The 22239-nt window shown below is 41.1% G+C and overlaps 1 protein-coding gene across 3 annotated transcripts in view; it reads left to right on the top strand.

Annotated features, from left to right (window-relative positions):
• Positions 1 to 13444: 13444 nt before the first annotated feature.
• The window catches only part of plppr1 (phospholipid phosphatase related 1), a 58416-nt gene continuing 49621 nt past the window's right edge, over positions 13445 to 22239 (top strand). The window contains exon 1 of one of the 3 annotated variants that reach the window (XM_088355419.1): positions 13445 to 13631. The gene's annotated coding sequence lies outside the window, so the exon portion shown is untranslated. The remainder of the gene's footprint in view (positions 13632 to 22239) is intronic. The other 2 variants (XM_088355417.1, XM_088355418.1) reach the window with 2 other exon arrangements.

The following is a 22239-nucleotide window of genomic DNA, read 5'->3' as shown; positions in this document are numbered from 1 at the left end:
GAGCGAGCGAGCGAGAGAGACGGAAGCGCTTGTCGTTTTTTATTATTCATTTTCCGCCTCTTGTGAATCTACATGATTTATCGGGGAGGCCGTTTTATATGTGCTCGGACAAGGAAACTTTTTTTTTTTTTTTTAACGCTGGCAAATGGAAGTCCACGTGGAGCTTCTGTTTGCATTATTCTCTGGTTGACGTGTTGCAGCCTTGGGCAACCGGCTTCTCTCTCTCTTTCTCTATCTCTAATTTACTCATGTTGAGTCACGTTGCATCCATTAGCATTTAGCCCCGCGAGTGGCTAATGGAGATGAATGTCGCCGCTACCTTTTCCAGCTGATGTAATCACACAAATAGGCTGCCTTGCTCACCTTTATAAGTCCCATGCATGCACGAGTACTCACAGAGACACATTCAAATTTGGGCTTGTTCGTTTTAAAGGCGCAGTGTTTATGTAGTGGTTCAAATGTTAAGCAAAAACACATACTATGACGGAAAAAAAACATGTTTTACCTTCCACACCTGAGTCCTGTGAGTCAAGAATCTGGCTTTTTTTTCACTGTTTCCTTCTCTAGCCGCTCATGTTAGCCACTTGCCAGCAGACTATGGCTCGTCACTGGCAGCTATTGATAGAGTAGAATTGTCTTTAATGTCAGTTATTTCAACGTGGTATGCAACATTTGTATGCAATGAGGTTAGACATGGCACTTCAGGGGAAAGATGAAATAAATAATTTATAGACAAAATTACGATTAAAAAACTCTGCCCCGTATAACGCTGATTTGTCCTACAGAGTCATGCATTCAGGTGCTTTACCCCCAGTTTCCTTCTTTAGTCATTGATCTCAGCCACATGACTCTTGCCGCTATTTTTGTTAGCTGCTCTGTGATTCAGGCATTTTTTACTTTTTTTCCAACTTTTCCTTCTCTAGCCAATCACGTTAACCACTTTTTTGCAGACTATTACTCACCTTTAGCCGCTGTTGTTGTTGGCCGCTTCTGCTTTGTCCATCAGATTCACTGGCCTTCCACAGCTGCAGAGTTCCATGCTTCAGACTTTTTCCAATTATTTCAACTGTTTCCTTCTCTAGCCACTCTGGCTAGCTACTTATTTGCAGGCTATGGCTGGCCGCTGTTAATGTTAACTGATCCTGCTTCGTCCTTCAGTCTCACCCGCGTTCTGTAGCTGGTCATGCAGGCAAACATGGCAATCTCCAACTTTCTTTCCCACGGTTTCCTTCTCAAGCCACATATGTAAGCCACTTCGCTGCAGGCTAAGGCTTACTGATAGCTGCTCTTTTATTTTGAGTTACCTGTGTAAGAAGAGATGAGCTTAATAGAAAAAAATAAACTGGTATCTTCAGATCATTTATTCAAATAACTAATTTACCCAAATAACTGTTACATTAATAGCATTTTAAAGAAAAGGCAATACTATTTCTTCAAAGATACAATCATTTATGCATAAAGTTTTTCAGACAATTTTCACAATGAATATTTGTTTTTTGTCTCGTTGCTAATCAGTATGAAGGCGGGGCCAAGCAGCTCAACTAAATATGCAAATTTCAGATTGGATTACATAAATGGTAGGTTTTATAACTAATGAGTATTAAAATTGACTTCTTAAAAATACATTGATTTGTAATTTGGGAGTGAATTCCCAAATGATGCCCAAAAATAACCCAAAATTTCATCCCCTTTCATGTTGCAGATCCGCCTGCTATAAATAACTGGGTCGCACGGTCGCCGTGGCAACCAACAAACTGATGCCAGTGTTGGGAATGCTGAGCTGCTTGAGAAAAGCACATTCAGCCGAGGGACAAAAGGAGGAATGTGACCACGGAAGAGAGAAAGACGCCGGATTCTTTGCGGAAAATTAAACAAACCAAAAAAAACAAACAAAAAAAGCAGCAATCCAATGCCCACTCACATCGTAGAAGGGGCGTGGCCAAGTGATGCTCCACAACATTGCTTCTCAATTGTTCTGACTTGAGGACCCACAATCCCACACGAATTGTGAAGCAGGGACCAAATTTATGAAATCAAAATTACTCCTCAAATTTATGGAATGAAAAGAAAACTGTATAATATATTCACGGTTTAAAAAAATGACCAGCAAAACCAGGCATCCTGCAATCACATCAGGTGGGATAGTCATTCTGGGATGTCAGCAAAGTTAATTTCCCTTACGTACTTAAAGGAAGCCAGACAAGTCAAGTCACATTTGTATAACACTTAATCACAAGATGTCTCAAAAGACTGCACAGGTTACAATGACACCATCCCCTGATCTGAAACCAACAGGCGGGCAAGGAAAAACTCTAGTAAGGATAGTAAAGATCAATAAAAGAAAAAAATAAGTAATATGTTGAAATTTGTCCAAAAAGTCCATAACAGCAACGACTCAGCTTCACATCTCTGCCGGCTGATCGATGCAGGCCTTGACTTGCTTCAGGTTCAAATGCTGGTCCGTTGACTCATCTCAAATCACCCTTCTCCCTCGTATCGCCATCAGTCAGGCAGCCGTGTGATAGAATAGCATCAATCATAAGCTATTGAATAGAAGTGGGTCTTAAGTCTCGACATGCGGAGTTTGCATGTTCTCCCCGTCATCCATGTCAGGTTAATTGGCCAGTCCAAATTGTCCCTAGGTGTGAGTAAGCGAGTGAGTCTGTCTAAGTGTGCCCTGCAACTGGCTGGCAACCAACTCAGGGAGTCCTATACCCAATTTCTTAATATGGCTGGGATGGGCTCCAGCACCCCCGCGACCCTACTGAGGATAAGCGGTGCAGATAATGGATGGATGGAATGAACACTAAAGCATGACTATTTAAATGTACTTTTAGTGATCTGGATGATAAAAAAATGGTGGTCCGCGCAGCTCTTTGAGGCTTCTTGTGATCAAAGGCTGTACAAATAAACATGACTAATCTTTTTGTTTTGAGTATTTACATATAAAGAACATTTGTCTTTTTGCCCTTTGGAATTAAAAGATTACTGACAAAGCCATTAGAAAATATTATCTGATCATACATATAAAGAAAACCTAAAAAAAAAAAGGAAATGTTCTGCATTTATATAGCGCTTTTCAAGTAAATGAAGACCTCCCAAAGCACTTTACAGTGAGCTTCACACTTTTTCCTTTTACACACTAACCGATAGCAGCATCAGCCATGCAAGTCTACTACTTGCTATCAGGGGCATTAGGTATTAAGTGTATTGCCCAAGGACACTTTGATATGTAACACGGAGGAGCTGGGAATCGAACCTGCGACCTCTTGATCCCAAGACGAGCGCTCTACCTCTAATAGTATATTTCTTAAGTTCAATTAGGTTCATTCGTCGATATTCATCATTTGAAAAATGTTCAACTTTCCATCAGTCTGCAGTTTATTTGTGGCCCTCCATCCATTTGACTTTGACTCCCCTGGTCTACAACCTCTAGGTTTATGACCTACGCCAAGGTAAGAGACTTACTGGAGGACCGCCTGTATAATTTTCCCGAGGTAGAATAGAATAGAATATACCCTTATTGTCATTGTTACAAAATGGGTTAACATATTGTGACAACGAGATTGGGCATGACACTCTAGTTTCACACATTCACAGTGAGGTAAAAAACCCAAGAAGATAAAGCAACAGAGAAGATAAGGTTATAAAACAAGGAGGATCGTTTAGCTGCACGTCTCTCCATAGATTACAGCAGACGGTCGCCATCGGTGACCTCTTGACTTTGCGACTCACGTTTAGATGAGTTAGAGGTGAAAGGTCAAAGGTGGGGCAGGATTAAAAAGCAGTTGGAGGGGCAGTCAGGTGACGAGTGAGCCCACAGGAGGCTCATGGATCCAGCAAGCACTAATGAAGGTATCAATCTTATTGATACATATTAGCTCATCTTGGTATCCAAACCGGACAGGGACGAGACGGACAGGATTGTTATTGAAACGGGATATCGAAATTAAACAGGACAAACTAGACGGGAACGAAAACTGGAGAGAATAATAAACAGGACCAAAAATAGTCGGGAACAAAACTGGAAACTGATATTAAACAGGACAAAATAAACGGGAACAATCCCGGACAGGAAATACCAGCAGGCAAGAGGACCGAGTCAGAACCCACGTCTTGCGGGACAGAGGTTCTTTGACGGGTTGACAAAGGAAGAGTGAGAGCACTGAACTTAAATAGACAGAAAGCCAATCTGTCAACAAGCCGCAGCTGGCGCCACACGGGTGGGCCAATTGGGCGCCATGGCAACCATGACAAAAAAAGGGTCAAATTCAAGACTTGACAGACTGGTATCATTATAAAGAAGTTGACTTAGGACTCGAGTTGTACTCTAGTATCAGTTTAAAAACACTGATGATTCAACATGCCAGCTGTTTTCTTGGTATCGGTCTAGAAAAGTGATGATTCAAAACTTTTGTCCTGTGGTGTATCGGGTCAACAAAACGGATGGTTCTTGAGTTCTCATCCCTGAATCGATCCAAAAAAAGCAAATAATTCGAGACTCGAGTCCAGGCTCTACATCAGACCTGGGCACTCCGGTCCTGGAGGGCCATACGTCCTGCCAGATTTTGAAGTTTGCTCTTCTTTAACTCAGGTGATACAAATTATAACCTCGTTAGCAAGCTAGCAAGTGCTCGTTAACGATGCTGGTGATTGGAATCACCTGTATTGGATCAGAGAAACCTCAAAAATCATGCAGAACATACGGCCCTCCAGGACCGGAGTGCCCAGGTCTGCTCTACATCAATCTAAAAAAAGTGAGAATTAAAGACCCGTCTAGTTTTGCAATCGATCTTAACTTATAACTTAAGTTTTGTCTTGGTATCAATCCACAAACGAGTGATGATAAAGACTCAAACTATTGCCTCGGTATCAATAAAAAACTTGAATCTAGTGTTTGTATTGATATGAAAAAAGTGAAATTCAACTTGGCCATGAAAAGTGCTTGAATTTGGACATGAAGGTGTACGAACTCTGATAATAGTAACTGTAAGTGTCAGGACCATAACGGAGACAGTACCCACTTGCGTCAAGTTTCTCTCAGTTATATTGGAAAAAAGGAAAGGGTTGCACCCACGATCCGGTGATCGCTGGGCGCGGCAAGCAGGTCGCTCTGAACGCGGAAGTGGGACTTCCGTGGCGAGCGATGGCGGGAACGGAAAAACGTAGTAGCCAGGACAGGAGATCAAAAACATGGTCGGGGTCGGAAACGAGTTGAAAGCCAGGAGAGGAGAGTAGACGTGGTGAGGATCAAAAAACGGGTCGAAGCCGGGGAACAGACGGGAGCAAAAAAAAAAGTGGGAGTCAGGGTCGAAAAAGACTTGCCTAGAGTAAACTGAGGTTCGCAGGCGGACTGACAAAAGGGGACAGTTAGGAGTGGGTTTAAATAGGGACAGAGAGCCAATCGGAGTCCAAGAAATCATGAGAGGTATCGGGTTAAAAAAATGGATGGTTCAAGACTTGAAAGAAAGCAAATAATTCAAGACTCGAGTCCAGTCTCTGCATAAATCTAGAAAAAGTGAGAATTAAAGACTCCTCTAGTCTTAAATGATGATTCAAGACTTGAGTCTTGTTTGTATCATTCTAAAAATAGTAATGATTCAAGACTGAAGTCTCATATTGCTCCAAAAGTGTTCATTAAAAAGTTAAATCTTGTCTCGGTATCAATCTACGAAAACGTTTTCGTCTTTGTATTGATCAATGGGTCCAGTCTATTAAGAATGAATCATTGTGTTAACAGATGCTAAAATATGCATACAGTGGAACCTCGGTTTTCGAACGCCTCTCAGTTCGAACAAATCGGATTCCGACCAAAAATTTCGAGAAATTCTTGCTTCGCTGTTCGGTTAAAAAGAATCAGAGTTTGAACGCCGGTAATGCGTGAGTGCGTACGCTAGGGTGCCATGCTGAGCGGCGTGCGGACGTGCTTCGTTTTGCTTCCGCTTTTAAGATAGATGTACGAAGTGTTTTAGACCCTTATTATGCCTCCGAAGAAAGTCAGTGCAAGGAGCAAAGTTGCTACAGGTGAAAAAGGAAAAGTAGTGCGTACAACTATTGCATTTACGAAAGAAATAATAGCAAAATATGAAGGAGGTGTGCGAGTGTCTGATCTTGCCTGCGCCTTCTGCTGACCACCACAAAGGTAAGAAATCCTATTCATAATTCTTTTCTTTATCCTTTTTTTTTATTTTTACATGTTCATGTTAGCGTCATCTTTCGTACGGAAGATTACGATAACGCGAACGTATGATTAGCCTGGTTTAGCTTTATGTTTACGTTAAACATTCAAGGTAAACATTCAGGGTGTTGGAACGGAGCCCAACATTCAGGGTGTTGGAACGGAGCCCCCGCTCACCACTTGTTGTGAAGACCCGGGTGCTAAATGACTTGTAAACGACCTGATTTTTATTTTTACACGTTCATGTTAGCGTACAAGGGTGTTGGAACAGATTAAAACGATTTACATTATTTTAATGGCAAAAATGATTTCGGTGCTCGAACAAATCGGTTTTCGAACAGGGTTCTGGAACGGATTATGGTCGAGAACCGATGTTCCACTGTACTGTACATCTTCGGGACACCCGTTTATACTTTTGTGCAAGTAAGAATTCTCAAAGTGTCTTGAGGAAGCAAATCCCAGCCAAATTCAGCGCTTTGCCGAATGTTCTGTTGTCATGGCAACCTGAGGGGACTTTGGAGACCCTTAGAAACCAAACACTGTCAAATCAATACATTTCTTCAATAATGAGGCCACAGGCAAAGCCAGAAGAAAGCAGGGTCTTACTTGGAAAGAAAACAAGCATTTATGTTCCCTATTTTAATATATACATGTATTTGTCAGGACCAGAACGGAGACAGGACCCACTCGCGTAACGTTTCTCAGTTTTATCGGGAAGAAGGGAAAGGAGTGCACACATATATATACAGTGGAACCTCGGTTTTCGAACGCCTCTCAGTTCGAACAAATCGGTGTTCGACCAAAAATTTCGAGAAATTCTTGCTTCGCTGTTCGGTCAAAAATTCGGAGTTCGAACGCCGGTAATGCGCGAGTGCGTACGCTAGAGAGCGATGCTGAGCGGCGTACGGGTGGAGATCGTGTAGATCGCCCCCACCCCTCGTGACCAACTGTTATTACATGCGCACTTGCCTCGTTTTGGTTTTGATATCGGTGAACGGAGTGTTTTAGCCCCTAACTATGCCTCCGAAGAAGGTCGGTGCAAGCAGGACAGGTGAAAAAAGAAAAGTTGTTCGTACAACTATTATTGCCTTTAAGAAAGACATAATAGCTAAATATGAAAGAGGTGTGCGAGTTTCTGATCTTGCCTGCGCCTTCTGCTGACCACCACAAAGGTAAGAAATCCTCTTTATAATTCTTTTCTTCATCTTTTTTTTTAACACGTTCGTGTTTGCGTAATCTTTCGTACGGAAGATTACGAAAACGCGAACGTACGATTAGCCTGGGTTAGCTTTATGATTCGAGGTAAACATTCAAGGTGTTGGAACTGAGCCCAAAATTCAGGGTGTTGGAACGGTGCCCCCTTTCCAATGAAGCGCTAGCCACTTGTGGTGCTAAATGACTTGTTAACGACCTGATTTTTTTATTTTTACAGGTTCATGTTCGCGTAATCTTTCGTACGGAAGATTACGATAACGCGAACGTACGATTAGCCTGGGTTAGCTTCATGTTTACGTTAAACATTCATGGTAAACATTCAGGGTGTTGGAACGGATTAAAACGATTTACAATATTTTTAATGGGAAAAATGATTTCGGTTCTGGAACGGATTATGGTTACACTGTATATATTTATTCACACACAGTATATATACCTGAGAAATCGATTGCGCTCCAAGAATAATGCAAAAAAAAAAAGGAAAAAATCTCCAAGCTTTGAGCACAAAAGAGCGTTATTTTCCTCCCTGTCTTTGTTGAACTTTAATCTAAATCCAAATGTATTCATATTGCACTTTCCAGAAACTAAACTGCAAATCCAGGTACTGTATAAAAACATTCAATGTACCATAAGATAACAATGGCACATGTATCGGTATTGTCACACGCCGCTGCCCGTCAGGATGATCGTTTACACAGAAAAAACAACGGCGACCTAATAATGAAGGTGTTGTATCTGAATGAGATAAGGTTTTTCCCACTACTGGTGACCATGGAAACCAGTACTATCTGTTTCATTTGGGGGAGCAAACCCCTACCCCCAAAAAACAGCCTAGAAAGAGCTGTACTGTCAAGAACCGGAACAGGACCCAAATGTGTGACGCTTCTCACACAAGATTTTATTTGACGGGAAATGGGGAGTCATGCACATTAGGCAGCAATCTGGCGTGGAAAGACAGGAAGCCAGAGACCGGCGAGACTGATACCAATTGCCCGAGCAGATATCGGACAGATGGGGTCGATACCGAACAGGACGGGACAGACAAGTCAGGCCAAGTTTATGTGTATAGCCCTTATTCACAAAGAGTCTCAAAGGGCTGCACAGATAAAAGACTATTGCAAACTACAGACTATTATGACACCATCCCCTCATCTAAAACCTACATAAGGGCAAATAATACACATATTATCAACATAAAATATAGGTTATTCATATGCTATAGAGTAGAAGTGTGTTTAAAGCTTAGATTTAAACATTTTCACAGAGGTTGCAGACTGAATCTCAGGGGGAAGAGCATTCCACAGGATATCGAAATTAAACTAGACGGGAACGAAAACTGGAGAGAATAATAAACAGGAGAAAAATAGACGGGAACAAAAACTAGAGAGAATGATGAACATAAGAGAAAAATGGACGGGAAAAATACCGGACAGGAAATACCAACAGGAAAATGGACCGAGTCAGAACCCACGTCTTGCGGGGCAGAAATTCGTTGAAGGACTGACTAAGGAAGAGTGAGAGCATTGAGCTTAAATAGACGGAAAGCCAATCTGTCGACGAGCCGCAGCTGGCGCCACATGGGCGGGGCCAATTGGGCGCCATGGCAACCGTGACATGTACTTACCCAAGACACACCACATGATGTGGTGCCCCAACGACCCTGGCTGTAAAGGGATCAGTGAACCTTGATTTTATTTATATATATACTGCCTTAGACGTTTTTTTATATGGATAATACATTTGAGTCAAAAATCAATTAGATTTGATGCCCTATTCACTCCCCGTCTGACTTTGTTATAGTCGCCTTCTTATTAGTGGGACGCAGCGGTTGAGTCTGAGTGGCGCTCTTTCAGCAGATTAAAAGACTTACGGCGAGCTTTCAGTGTACGGCGTGACAAACTCTGGAGATGAGGTGTAAGCTGATATTTCTGCGAGTGAGAACGCCGCCATATATTAAGCGGTCCCCTCGGGCTTCTCCTCGTGCAATAACTTTGAGATTAGCACTTATAACCAGTATACAAGAGCTCCAATACTTAATGTCCAGGGTTGGGTAGGGTTAACTTGATTACTTTGAATTACTTTTGGATGACTCCAATCCCAAATATGCTAATAAAAGACAAAAGAAACTAAATATGAATCAAATGATGACTCACAACACGTGGTAAGCTTTCTCTCCTGGCTTTGATCTCTTTGATCTCCGGCTAAACGAACATAAAATGCGACAGAAACAAAATGAAAATAAATCCAAACAGCTTGCCAAAATCATTTTTGCCGTTCCATGTATTCTGTTACCTCCCAAGCCTGCACAAAATTTAGTAATTTTATTCATATCTGTCACGGTTGCCATGGCGCCAGCTGCAGCTTGTTGACAGATTGGCTCCCCGTCAGTATTTAAACTCTGTCCTGTCAGTCCCCTTTTGTCGGTCCGTCTGCGAATCTCCGTTTTTACACGGCAAGCCCTTTTTCGCCTATCCTGTGTTTTTACTCCTGTTTTTCTCCCGCTACGATCTGATCTCGACGACGATCTGCTCTCCTGTCCCGAATTACGACCTGTTTTGATCTCGACCACGCCTGTTCTCCCGTCCTGAATAACGACCCCTTTTCTGATATCGACCGCGTTTTTGCTCTTCTATCCCGGCTACTGACCCGTTTTTTCCGTTCCCGACAACTCCATAGCTCGCCACGGAAGTCCCACTTCCGCGTCTGAGCGACCTACTCCCCCGCGACCAGCGATCTCTGAATGCACTCCTTTTCCTTCTTCCCAATAAAACTGAGAAACGTTACGTGAGTGAGTCCCGTCTCCGTTCTGGTCCTGACAAAGACTATATAAATATATTTTTATACAGTGTTCTCGTTTGCCCGCGTCCCTGGGTCCTAGACGCATCTTTTTTGCTGGGGACGCATCGTCTCAAATCAACGTGCGTCCCCGGGACGCACCTTTTTTGACACAAAATTGTCATTATTACCCGATTATTATTATTTTTTTAAACAAAGATTTACCGCACTCCAAACTTTTCGTCAGGCAGATCCGGCAGATGTTGTTTTGGTCTCGCCGTTCGAGTTTTCGTCTGCACGCCGATCTCGAGTTGTGTGGTGAAAAGTCCGTCTCTTTTTTAGAGAACCGGCTTTTTCGGCTCAACTCATTCAAGAGAGCCGGCTCTCAAACGGCTCACTTGCTTTGATGCATTATATTACGAATTATGATGTTGTATAAAGAAGTTAAGAAAAAAGGAGAATATAAAAAAAAAGACACCAAAATAAAAAAAAGACCCATCACTTTTCACAGGTCAAATGAACACACACACATATATATATATTCTTTCTAACTAGTAGTATCAGTTGATTGAACATTATAGTGTGGTGTCATATGACTTATCACGTCATTGATGTCATATTTGGCTATTATCACTTTATAACTATTAGCCCACAAATTATAGAGTACCACTACTTATTTTGATTGTTATACGAGTGTTAGAAAAGTGATATTCCGACTGATTCCGACATTTAGCTTCCTCTTATTACATCATTTCCAAAATGTTTCTGCTCCGTTTAGTCAAAGCGACGAGCAAGGCAAGGGGAAAAAATTGCAAAGAGTGAAGTCGGGGTAGACAGAGGACAGAGTGTAATGTAGCGTGCCATCTGGAATCTAGATCACTGAACACACCGACGTTAGACTCATGCAAGACGTGAGCCAAGAAAACTGTCGCCCTGGACCAAGCGCCTTAGAATTCTTGTGTTTTATTGGTGGAAATTGATGTTTGTGTGCAACGAGGCAACAATATCAAAAGTTTCAACTTCAACATGGAAACGGTGACTGAGAGTCAAATTGCATCCGATGAACCTGAAAAGCTGATCTATTCTCTATTCAAGGTTTCAGTATTGGTTTAGTATCGATCTGAAAAAAGGAGCCATTTAAGACTGAACATCTCAGTATCGGTCTGTCATGACTTGGTGTCCAACACCGCTCCTGTCACGGACCAGGAACGGAGACGGGACCCGATTGCGTTCGTTTTCTCAGCTTCATTTAGAAGGAGGAAAGGGCTTGCACCCACGATCCGATGATCGTCGGTCACGGGTAGCAGATAGCTGGGAACGCGGAAGTGGTACTTCCGTGTCGAGCGAAGGCAGTGTCGAGAGCGAGAAAAAAACAGGTCGATGGCCGGGACGGAGGAGCAAAAACAAACGGGTTCAGAAAAGTGGTCGGCAACGGGAATCAGGCGGAAAACAGGGCAGGATAGAGTCAGGAGTCACAAAAGCTTGCTTAGCGTGTAGCAAAGGTTCGCAGACGATCTGACGAATGTTGACAGGAAGGCGGGGGTTTAAAAAGAGTACAATAGCCAATCAAGGTCCGCGGCTGTTGGCACCAACGGAGCAGACTCAGGTGCCCCGCATCAGTAATCATGACAGCTCCGAACCTTCACAAATGTAGTATCACCCAGAGAGAAAATCTAGGAGTTATTTTTGATCGTAATCTGTCGTTACAGTACATGAGAAAAATAAGCCTTTTTTTTTTTTACACCATTGCAAAGATTCGCTCGATGCTGTGAAAATCAGATGCTGAGATTGTTACTTCTCAGCTCGAATACTGTATTGTGTTGCTCTCTGGTCTCCTGATGTCTAGCATAAAATGTTTACAGCAGATTCAAAATGCAGGTCCAAAACCTTTGACCAAAACAATAAAGTTAAATCATATCACGCCAATTTTAACTAACTTACACTGGTTGCCTGTCTGTTTAAGGTTCTGTTACTAGCATGAAAAAAGGTCGCATGGACTTAGCCCTGCTTATCTTGCTGATTTGATATCTCCCTATGTTGCTGTTTGGAGACTTCTGCTCGGGAAATGCTGGTCTTTTTGTGACTCCAAGAGCCAAGAAGAAATATGATCAACGCGATTCCTTCCATCGAGTGATGATTTATCACACTGAAATCATTCCCAGAGGCTTGATACTTACAGATCGGCAGTGCCAAAGAATAGAACAAAAAGTATATTTTTACATTGAGACTCTGGGAAGATACTTCTGGGTATTTATGGCAATGATTGAGTTAAGGGTGATACAAGTAAATGCAGTGTTCTCGTTTACCCGCGTCCCCGCGTCCTAGACGCATCATTTTTGCTGGGGACGCATAGTCTTGAATTTTTGGCACAAAATTGTCATTATTACCCGATTACCTTTTTTAAACAAAGATCTGCCATTGTTGTTTTGGTCTCGCGGTTAGAGTTTTCGTCTGCACGCCGATCTCGGCCAATGAGATCTCGTGTAGTGAAAGGAAGTCCGTCTTTTTTTTAGAGAACCGGCTTTTTTGGCTCAACTCATTAAAAAGAGCCGTCTCTCAAACGGCTCACTTGCTTTGATGATTGATTTTACGAATTATGTTGTATAAAGAAGTTAAGAAAAAAGAAGTATAAAAGGAGAAAATAAATATCCCTTTAATCGGTGTATTACCAACAGTAATTTGATGCAGAAAATGAATTGATCACTTGATGATTAAAACTGAATAAATATATAGATTTATATTATATATTTGTCGCCGATTTACGATTTCAACCTCGATAACTCTAAATTTTGGGGACTCATAGATCTCTATTGGGACCCATAGATTTTTGAGCATGCGAGTCCCCGGGACCCATCACTTTTCAGAGGTCAAATGAACACTGTAAATGTGAGTTGACTAGAAGACTTGAGTTGCCAGAAGACAGCTGGGATGGGCTCCAGCACCCCCGTGACCCTACTGAGGATAATCTGTGCAGATAATGGATGGATGGATGGATGACTTGAATAAAAACGTGATTATTCAAGTCTTGGGCTATCGTCTTGGTATCGGTATAAAAAGGATACATTCGAGACTTATCTTGGTATTGAGTCTTTTTGGGGTAGGGGATTTGCACATTATTATGATTTTTTCCCATAAAGTAATATCAAAACGTGTCATCATTTTTGGAGGGTTGCAAAGGCCAAGCCGGCTGGGAATATTGGGAGGAGACAGCCCGCTCGACATGAACACAAGGTCCCTCCAGCGCGTTAAGCATGCTCCACTAAAGCCCAGAACGCGTCTTGTCCCCGCCTCCCTAACCTCCCTTGCTTCCCTCCCCGCAGAGCATCCTTTTCCTTCCACATCCACGCCGCGTGCGTGCATGATGCCCCCTCACATCCGCGCAGAGCTGCCGGTGGAATATTAGCCTCCCTTTTGTCTTTCATGGATCCTTTTTTGTCCCGGAATATCACTCCGTTTTATCGCGGTAAGCGTGCGTGTATGTGTTGTGTGGTCCGAGGGGGTGGGGTGGATAGTGAAAAACGCGCACATAAATACAGAATGGTCGGTGGGCTGCTATTGTTTGTGGCGAGGCACGTTTCCAATCGTGTATCGTGTGCGTAAAAAGGCTTCCAGAAACGGTAGTGTTCTGCCTATAAACAGGTTTTGAATCATTGAAACTGAAGTGTTGGTATTTAAGGGGGAGACACCTGTCTCTCCACTAGCAACAGTGGTCGTGGGAAGGGGATTTGGGGGGGGATCCACGCATGCAACCCCCTTCCAATCCAACACGCCCTAAACACGTCGAGTATTTTGTGCATGTTTGTTGCCGAAATGGACATAACGTGTTTTTTTCCCCGCCCCCCAACACCAGAGGCCGACTAACCCCCCCTCAAATCTCCCTTCTTGAACACAGACCCCCCCTCCTTTTGTGGTTAGAAGAAAGCTCACTCACGCCTGTTAAAATGAAACCACAAACTGCAAGACCTTGTAATGAATTTGAGGCAGCACAAATATGCTAAAAATGGCAGCATTGATTTTAATTGAGCAATAGATATAGCAAGTACTGTAAAAAATGAGTCTTTCATTTTATATATATATATATATATATATATATATATATATATATATATATATATATATATATATATATATATAAAGATAAACACACTAAGACACTATAGGTTTCTCAGTCATCATGTGCAACATCATTTAATTGTAACTGTGCATTTCTAATTGTATCACTCACATTGACCAGTATATAAGCCGCACCCCCAAATATAGTGTTTTGCAATAAATCTTTTATATAAAAAGGGCAATGGGCATCAAGGCACAGGGAATTAAAAATACAGTAAGAACTCTAGGGCTGCAAAAAATTGTATAAATACATTCAAATTGGAAAGATTTACTTCAGATAACACAAACTATTAAGACATCTGATTCAACCACTCAAATTAAATTTTACACAAGAGGAAACTCAAAGACCACCCTGTTTGTCAAAGTCAGAACAGTTACCATACGCAGTATCATTTGACAACAATTCCAACTAGAGTACGTAATTTTGTTGAAAATTTTACTAAAAAAGAACATTTATGTTAGTACCTACGTTTCATACTTTGGGACAATTATTGTCCAAAAGCAACAAAAAAAGAGGATTTGCAATGAGCGTTGGAAGATTCCAAGTTTTGCGCTTCTCTTTTATTTTCTTTTATCCACAAGCAATTAACATTTTAACCACAAGAAGACACTGGAAGACTAAATGTTTCTTAAAAGCAAAACAGTTACCATATGCATGATCATTTAATTGTAGTTATGCATTTCCAATTGTATCCACTGTATTTTCCGGTTTATAAAGACACACCTGATTACTAATTAAGGATTCGCCATAACAGTTCAAAAGTTGCCGTCTGAGGTGAAATTTATGTTCATTAAAGGGCACTCTACAGTATATTTTTCTTAAACCACATACCACATACCTAATCAGTATCATTTAATTGTAACTATGGGTTTATTTAGCTTTTTTTTTCCTCGCCAAATGAAACTGAGCAAATATCTCATTAGCTGCACCGCTTATCCTCAGTAGGGTCGCTGAGGTGCTGGAGCCCATCCCAGCAATCAGGGGCAGTGGGCAGGGGACACCCTGAACTGGTTGCCAGCCAATCGCAGGGCACACAGGGACAGACAACCATTCACTCACTCATTCACACCTAGGGACAATTTGGACCGGCCGATCCACCTGAAATGCATGTCTTTGGAATGTGGGAGGAAACCAGAGTGCCCGGAGGAAAGCCACGCAAGCACGGGGAGAACATACAAACTCCGCACAGGAAGTCTGGAGCTGGATTTGAACCCACGCAGGAGGTTCCCAAGACATGAACTGTGCCGCAAACGTCCAAACCACTGCGCCGCCGTGCTGCCCCCGAAAAAAATAAAAAAATAAAATTATATTATATATATATATATATATATATATATATATATATATAAAATAGGACAAAACAGCGACAAATAATAAGTCAATACTTGCATATATATATATATATATATATATAAATAAATACCTATAGGCAGCACGGCGACTAAGTGGTTAGCGCGACTGCGGCACAGTCCTGAGGTCATGGGATCATATCCAGCAACCAGCCTTCCTGAAGGGAGTTTGTATGGTCTCCCCGTGCTTGTGTGGATTCTCCGGGGACTCCGGTTCCCTCCCACATTCTGAAAACATGTATGTCAGGTTAATTGGCCTGACCAAATTGTCCCTAGGTTTGAATAAGTGAGCGAGTTGTCTGTCTCTGTGTGCCCTTCGACTGGCTGGTAACCAGTTCAGGGTGTCCCCTGCCCACTGCCTGAAGATGGCAGGGCACGACCCTGCTAAGGATAAGTGGTGCAGATAATGGATGAAAATATAATATATATATATATATATATGAAACCAGTTCAGGGTGTCCCCTGCCCACTGCTTGCTGGGAGAGGCTCCAGCACCCCCGCGACCCTACTGAGGATAAGCGGTGCAGCTAATGAGATGAGATGATAAATATATATATATATATATATATATATATATATATATATATATATATCTCACAGTTCACAGATCCCTTGACCGCATGGGTTGTCGAGGCACCAATAAAGATGCAACTCTGGGCAGCCTTCTCCACTATCTACAGTCCCTAGCCTCTTCTTGGGTCATGGCAAAGTTGGCACCAGTCCATTGCTTAATGTTTTCGGTCCAGTTATTTTTCGGTCTTCCTCTCCCCTAATGCCCCCTTGGACTATGCCCTAGAGCAGGGGTGGCGAACACGTTTGACACAAAGAGCCGAAATTTTTAACAGTGAGAGTCAAAGAGCCACAACACGCACTGCCGTGACAGACACACACACACACACAATTAAAAACATTATTTCCCATAACACACATAACATAACACATCAGTGTTCATTTTAGCTGTGAAAAGTGATGGGTCCCGGGCACTCGCATGCTCAAAAATCGAGATCTATGGGTCCCCAAAATTTAGTGTTATCGAGGTTGAAATTGTAAATCGGTGACAAATGTATAATAAAAATCTATATATATTCATTCAGTTTTAATCATCAAATGATTAATTCATTTTCTGCATCAAATTATTGTTGGTAATATACCGATTAAAGGGATAACCACAAACCTGTCTTTTTTTCATTTTCTCCCTTTATACTTCCTTTTTTTCTTAACTTCTTTATACAACATCATAATTCGTAATATAACGCATCGAAGCAAGTGAGCCGTTTGAGAGCCGGCTCTCTTGAATGAGTTGAGCCGAAAAAGCCGGTTCTCTAAAAAGAGACGGACTTCCTTCACTACACAACTCGGGATCGGCGTGCAGACGAAAACTCGAACCGCGAGACCAAAACAACATCTGCCGGATCTGCCAGACGAAAAGTTCGGAGTGTGGTAAATCTGTTTAAAAAAAAAAAAAAAAAATGTAATCGGGTAATAATGAAAATCTCGTGTCAAAAAAAGTTGCGTCCCAGGGACGCACGTTGATTTGAGAAAAATGATGCGTCTAGGACGCAGGCAAACGAGAACACTGACACATAACACCATTTCGTTTTAAATTTTGCCATTTTGACCGTGAGGGCAACAGTCTTTACTTAATTTCCCGGCATTAGACGTTACCTACGTAGATGATTGGCAGTCAGTTATGTGTCCGGACCAGCATAAAAACAACAAATCTGCCAAATTAATTTCAATTATTTATTATTTTGTTATTAACTCTGATGAATTCAAGTGCGTTTTAAGAGGGGGAAGAACTAAACATGAAACGAGGCAAAGAGCCACAGTATATAGAAAATATGAGGAGGCAAAGAGCCACATTCTGATTGGCCAAAAGCCGCGTGTTCGCCACCCTTGCCCTAGAGAATTATCTTAGTCAGTCCTGATGATTTTGTGAAATGACCATACGACTAAAGTTTCTGTCCGTGCACAGTTGACACCAGTTCTTGGTATGGTCCAATGAGCCCTCTGATTTCATCTGTCATATAGGCAGGGTTGTGTAGGGTTACTTTAACTTGATTACTTTCAATTACTTTTAGATTACTCCAATACCAAATATAATAAAAGACAAAAGAAACTAAATATGAATAAAATGACTACATTTTGAGCAGGCTTGGGGAGTAACGGAATACATGGAACAGCAAAAAAAATGTTGGCAAGCTGTTTGGATTTATTTTCATTTTGTTTCTGTCGCATTTTATGTTAGTTTTGCCGGAGATCGAAGAGATCAAAGCCAGGAGAGAAAGCTTACCACATGTTGCGAGTCATCATTGCATTCATATTTAGTTTATTTTGTCTTTTATTAGCATATTTGGTATTGGGAGCCATCCAAAAGTAATTGAAAGTAATCAAGTTTAAGTAACCCTACCCAACCCTGCATATAGGCTAAGCAACTGATGCCTCGGAGTTTTGGTTAGCATCGCATCTCCAAAGCCTGGATTTTCTTTTCCAGTTCTGCTATCAGAGTCCATGTCTCGCATGCTTAAAGGAAGATGGAAGTAACCAGGACTTGCATGCGTCTGAACTTCAATTTCATTGCTATGTTCTTGTCCCTCCAGATGGGTTTAAGTCTGGAAAGTATCCTGGTCATGATTTTTGGTTCTGACTCCTCTTCAAGATTTAGTGACAGGTTCTAGCTCTATGTGGTTGATGGTGATGTTTATGGTGATACCTTGTGGATTGTTGGCCATTACTTCTTGTTTTTTTTTCTGTGCTGGAGACAAACACAGAAGTTAATCATATATAGTGAATTATATGGTTTGTTTTTTTATGGCTAATGCTCAAAGTTAAACGGTATACAGCTTTAGTAAACCAAAAAGGAGCATTGGAGAAACAAGAGCTCGACTTTACCAATTGAGCGATAACCACTTCCAAATTAAATGAAATGATCTGAAATGATCTGCATTTATATAGCGATTTTCAAGTCAATGACTTCCCAAAGCGCTTTACAATGTGCTCCACATTTCCCAATAGCGGCCTTGTATTGCAGTCATGTAAGACGCTAACCTGCTTATTGGGGGTATTAAGGGTTCAGTGTCTTACCCAAGGACACTTCGACATGTAACACGGACAAGCCGGGATTCGAACTGGGATCCCTTGATCCCAAGACAGGCGCTCTACCTCCTGAGCTACTGCCGCCTTTGTGTTCCAGTGATACGTTTATTATGTTTGTAATATTGGACATCTGTAAATTAATGCATAGGATGGAAGCTTGTTATTTTGACAATTATAGATCGAATGCATAATTACAATAAAACAGTATTACGTATAGTAATTATTCATGAATAAATGTTAAGTGTAAATCGTATTTCACTCAACTTCTCGCGCCTTAACTCTGAAAAGACCGAAATGCTAGTTATTGATCTATCTAAATATCTCTTAACATTGACAAATGTAATATCACCCAGAGTGACTTAGTCAAAAATTTAGGTGTCATATTTGACCCAAATTTGTCCTTTCAGTTGCACGTTAGGATTATGACTACAACAGCTTTTTTCCATCTTCGCAACATTGCTAAAATTCGCCCTATACCGTCTCAGTCGGATGTGGAGATTATAATTCATGCGTTTGTTACTTCCTGTCTCAATTACTGTAATGCACTACTCTCCGGTCTCCCGAAGTCCAAAATTAGGAGCCTTCAGCTAGTACAAAATGCTGCAGCGAGGCTTATAACTAAGACGGGAAAGTTTGATCACATGACCCTGATTCTAGCTAAACTGCATTGGCTCCCTGTTAGCTTAAGATGTGATTTTAAGGTTCTGTTGGTAGTATACAAAATCACGCATGGACCTGCTCCCTCATATCTTTCAGATTGAATTTCCCCCTATGTTCCGGTCCGGAGCCTTCGCTCTGAAAACGCTGGTCGACTAGTGAGAGCCAAGAAGAATGCTCTTCCCCCTGAGATTCGATCTGCAACCCCAGTGTGTTTAAATCTAAGCTTAAAACGCACTTCTATTCTATAGCATATGAATAACCTATATTTCATGTTGATAATATGTGTATTATTTGCCCTCATGTAGGTTTTAGATCAGGGGATGGTGTCATAATAGTCTGTAGTTTGCAATAGTCTTTGATCTGTCCAGCCCTTTGAGACTCTTTGTGATTAAAGGCTATATAAATAAACATGACTTGACATAATACTCAGGTTCTACAGAAAATGTAATATAATGCGCCTTATAGTCCACTGTGTTTCATATATTCAAAATACTTCACAAAGGGCTGTTTCTAAAGTTACGCCTTATATTTGAAAAAAAAAATATTTTGCAAAGGGTTGTGATTGAGGGTGCACCTAATAGAAAAAAAATTACATTAGGTATCAAGGAAAAAGCGTCTGCGTAAACCATCTTCCCTTCAGTTGTTGTCCCGTGTTAATAAAGTGTATCTCCTGGAGAAGATTTAAGACCCGTTTATGGGCTAGCTTGAGGCGTAGTGGACTAGTGGATACGCTGACGAGTAGCTGAGAGTTTGATTGATTTCTTGGAGGAGAGTTCCAGGGAAGACATCAATAACCGGACTTAGACTGCTTCAGGAAATGCGATTTCTTTATCTCCGTTCAGATTTAATTCATCCATTACTGGCGGTTGTTTATCACTGAGAATTTTTGAGGCAAACATCTTATTCCCGAGGATTTTTTTTCTAGTTTCCCGGGCACTTTGCTGCCCCAGTTAGATTCAACATTGTCATATATTTTTCATGTGCCGCGTGACATGAAATTCAAAGCACTTAACAGTGTTGACTTTCTCACGTGCAAATTAACACCGACAGTGTGATAACATTAGTGAGGGAATGAAAGTGATTGAAAATGCTTGGAAGGGGGTGTAAGTGTAGAGCAAGGGTTGGGTACCTTTGGCTCGCGAGACAGATGGCTCTTTTCAGGAGTACGTAGGGCTCGATAAAAATATGCTTCTCATTCTAAATCTGTTAAACTCCATTTCGGGTTTAGTGCATGAACAGGGTTGGGTAGGGTTACTTTAACTGGATTACTTTCCAAATTTCCAAATTACTTTCAATTACTTTTGGATGACTCCAATACCAAATATGCTAATAAAAGACAAAAGAAACTAAATATGAATAGTATAAAATGATGACTCACAACACGTGGTAAGCTTTCTTTCCTGGCTTTGATCTCTGGCAAAACTAACATAAAATGCGACAGAAACAAAATGAAAATAAATCCAAACAGCTTGCCAACATCATTTTTGCCATTCGATGTATTCCGTTACTCCCCAAGCCTGCACAAAATTGAGTCATTTTATTCATATTTAGTTTCTTTTGTCTTTTATTAGCATATTTGGTATTGGAGTAATCCAAAAGTAATTGAAAGTAATCCAGTTAAAGTAACTTTCCCCAACCCTGTGCATGAAAAGGCAAAGATACTGTAATAATGCCTATTGTTCGGGCACAATTTTAACTACAGTTTAGCACCAACAGACCCTTTTTGGCTGTACACCGCTAAAGAACCCTTTATATGGATGCTCATTAAATAATGCATGTTCAATGTTGAAGCACTATGATGAAAACCCACACAACCAACTGTAATTACCCACAATTGCAAGCCAAGCACACAAATCAATTAGACTGGCTGAAGAGAACCTTTGATTGTTTTATTTACAGAATAATCGGGAAATGAACGATAGACAATGGCGGTAGGAATTAAAAAAAAAAGGAAGACTGTCGTGGTTTATTAGCTCGCAAATGAAAAGGTTAAAATGGCGCCAACATGTATTTTCATTTTACCGGGTTCATTTTAGCTGTGAAAAGTGATGAGTCCCGGGGACTCGCATGCTCAAAAATCTATGGGTCCCAACAGAGATCTATGGCTCCCCAAAATTTTGTGTTATCGCGGTTGAAATTGTAAATCGGTGACAAATATATAATAAAAATCTATATATTCATTCAGTTTTAATCATCAAATTATTAATTCATTTTCTGCATCAAAATATTGTTGGTAATAGACCGATTAAATTAAATAACCACAAACTTATCTTTTTTTAAATTTTCTCCTTTTATACTTCCTTTTTCATCATTTGTAATATAATGCATCAAAGCAACTGAGCCGTTTGAGAGCTCTCTTTAAATGAGTTGAGCCGAAAAAGCCGGTTCTCTAAAAAGAGACGGACTTTTCACCACACAACTCGAGATCGGCGTGTTGACGAAAACTCGAACCGCGAGACCAAAACAACATCTGCCTGACGAAAAGTTCGGAGTGCGGTAAATCTTTGTTTAAAAAAAATGTAATCGGGTAATAATGACAATTTTGTGTCAAAAAAGTTGCGTCCCTGGGACGCACGTTGATTTGAGACTATGCTTCCCCAGCAAAAATGATGCGTCTAGGACACAGGGATGCGGGCAAACGAGAAAACTGCTTAAACAATTGACAAATAAAAACACCAATGCAGCCAACTACCATTTTTATACAAAAAATAAGCTAATTGTAAACCTTTTTTTTTAAAGTTAAACATTAAAGGAGTCCCACAATTGAATTGAGCAGTGCTCAACTGATATTAGCTTCATCATTCTTGGGGAAATCTTGCTCAAGCCGCTCAACCTTTACCCGAGGAAATCTA

The sequence above is a fragment of the Urocampus carinirostris genome, chromosome 16 (genome assembly GCF_059441175.1).
Source record: "Urocampus carinirostris isolate Australia breed hairy pipefish chromosome 16, RoL_Ucar_1.0, whole genome shotgun sequence".
Lineage (NCBI taxonomy): Eukaryota > Metazoa > Chordata > Actinopteri > Syngnathiformes > Syngnathidae > Urocampus > Urocampus carinirostris.
Note: the sequence above shows the minus strand (reverse complement) of the source record. Positions and strands in the feature narration are given on the sequence as shown.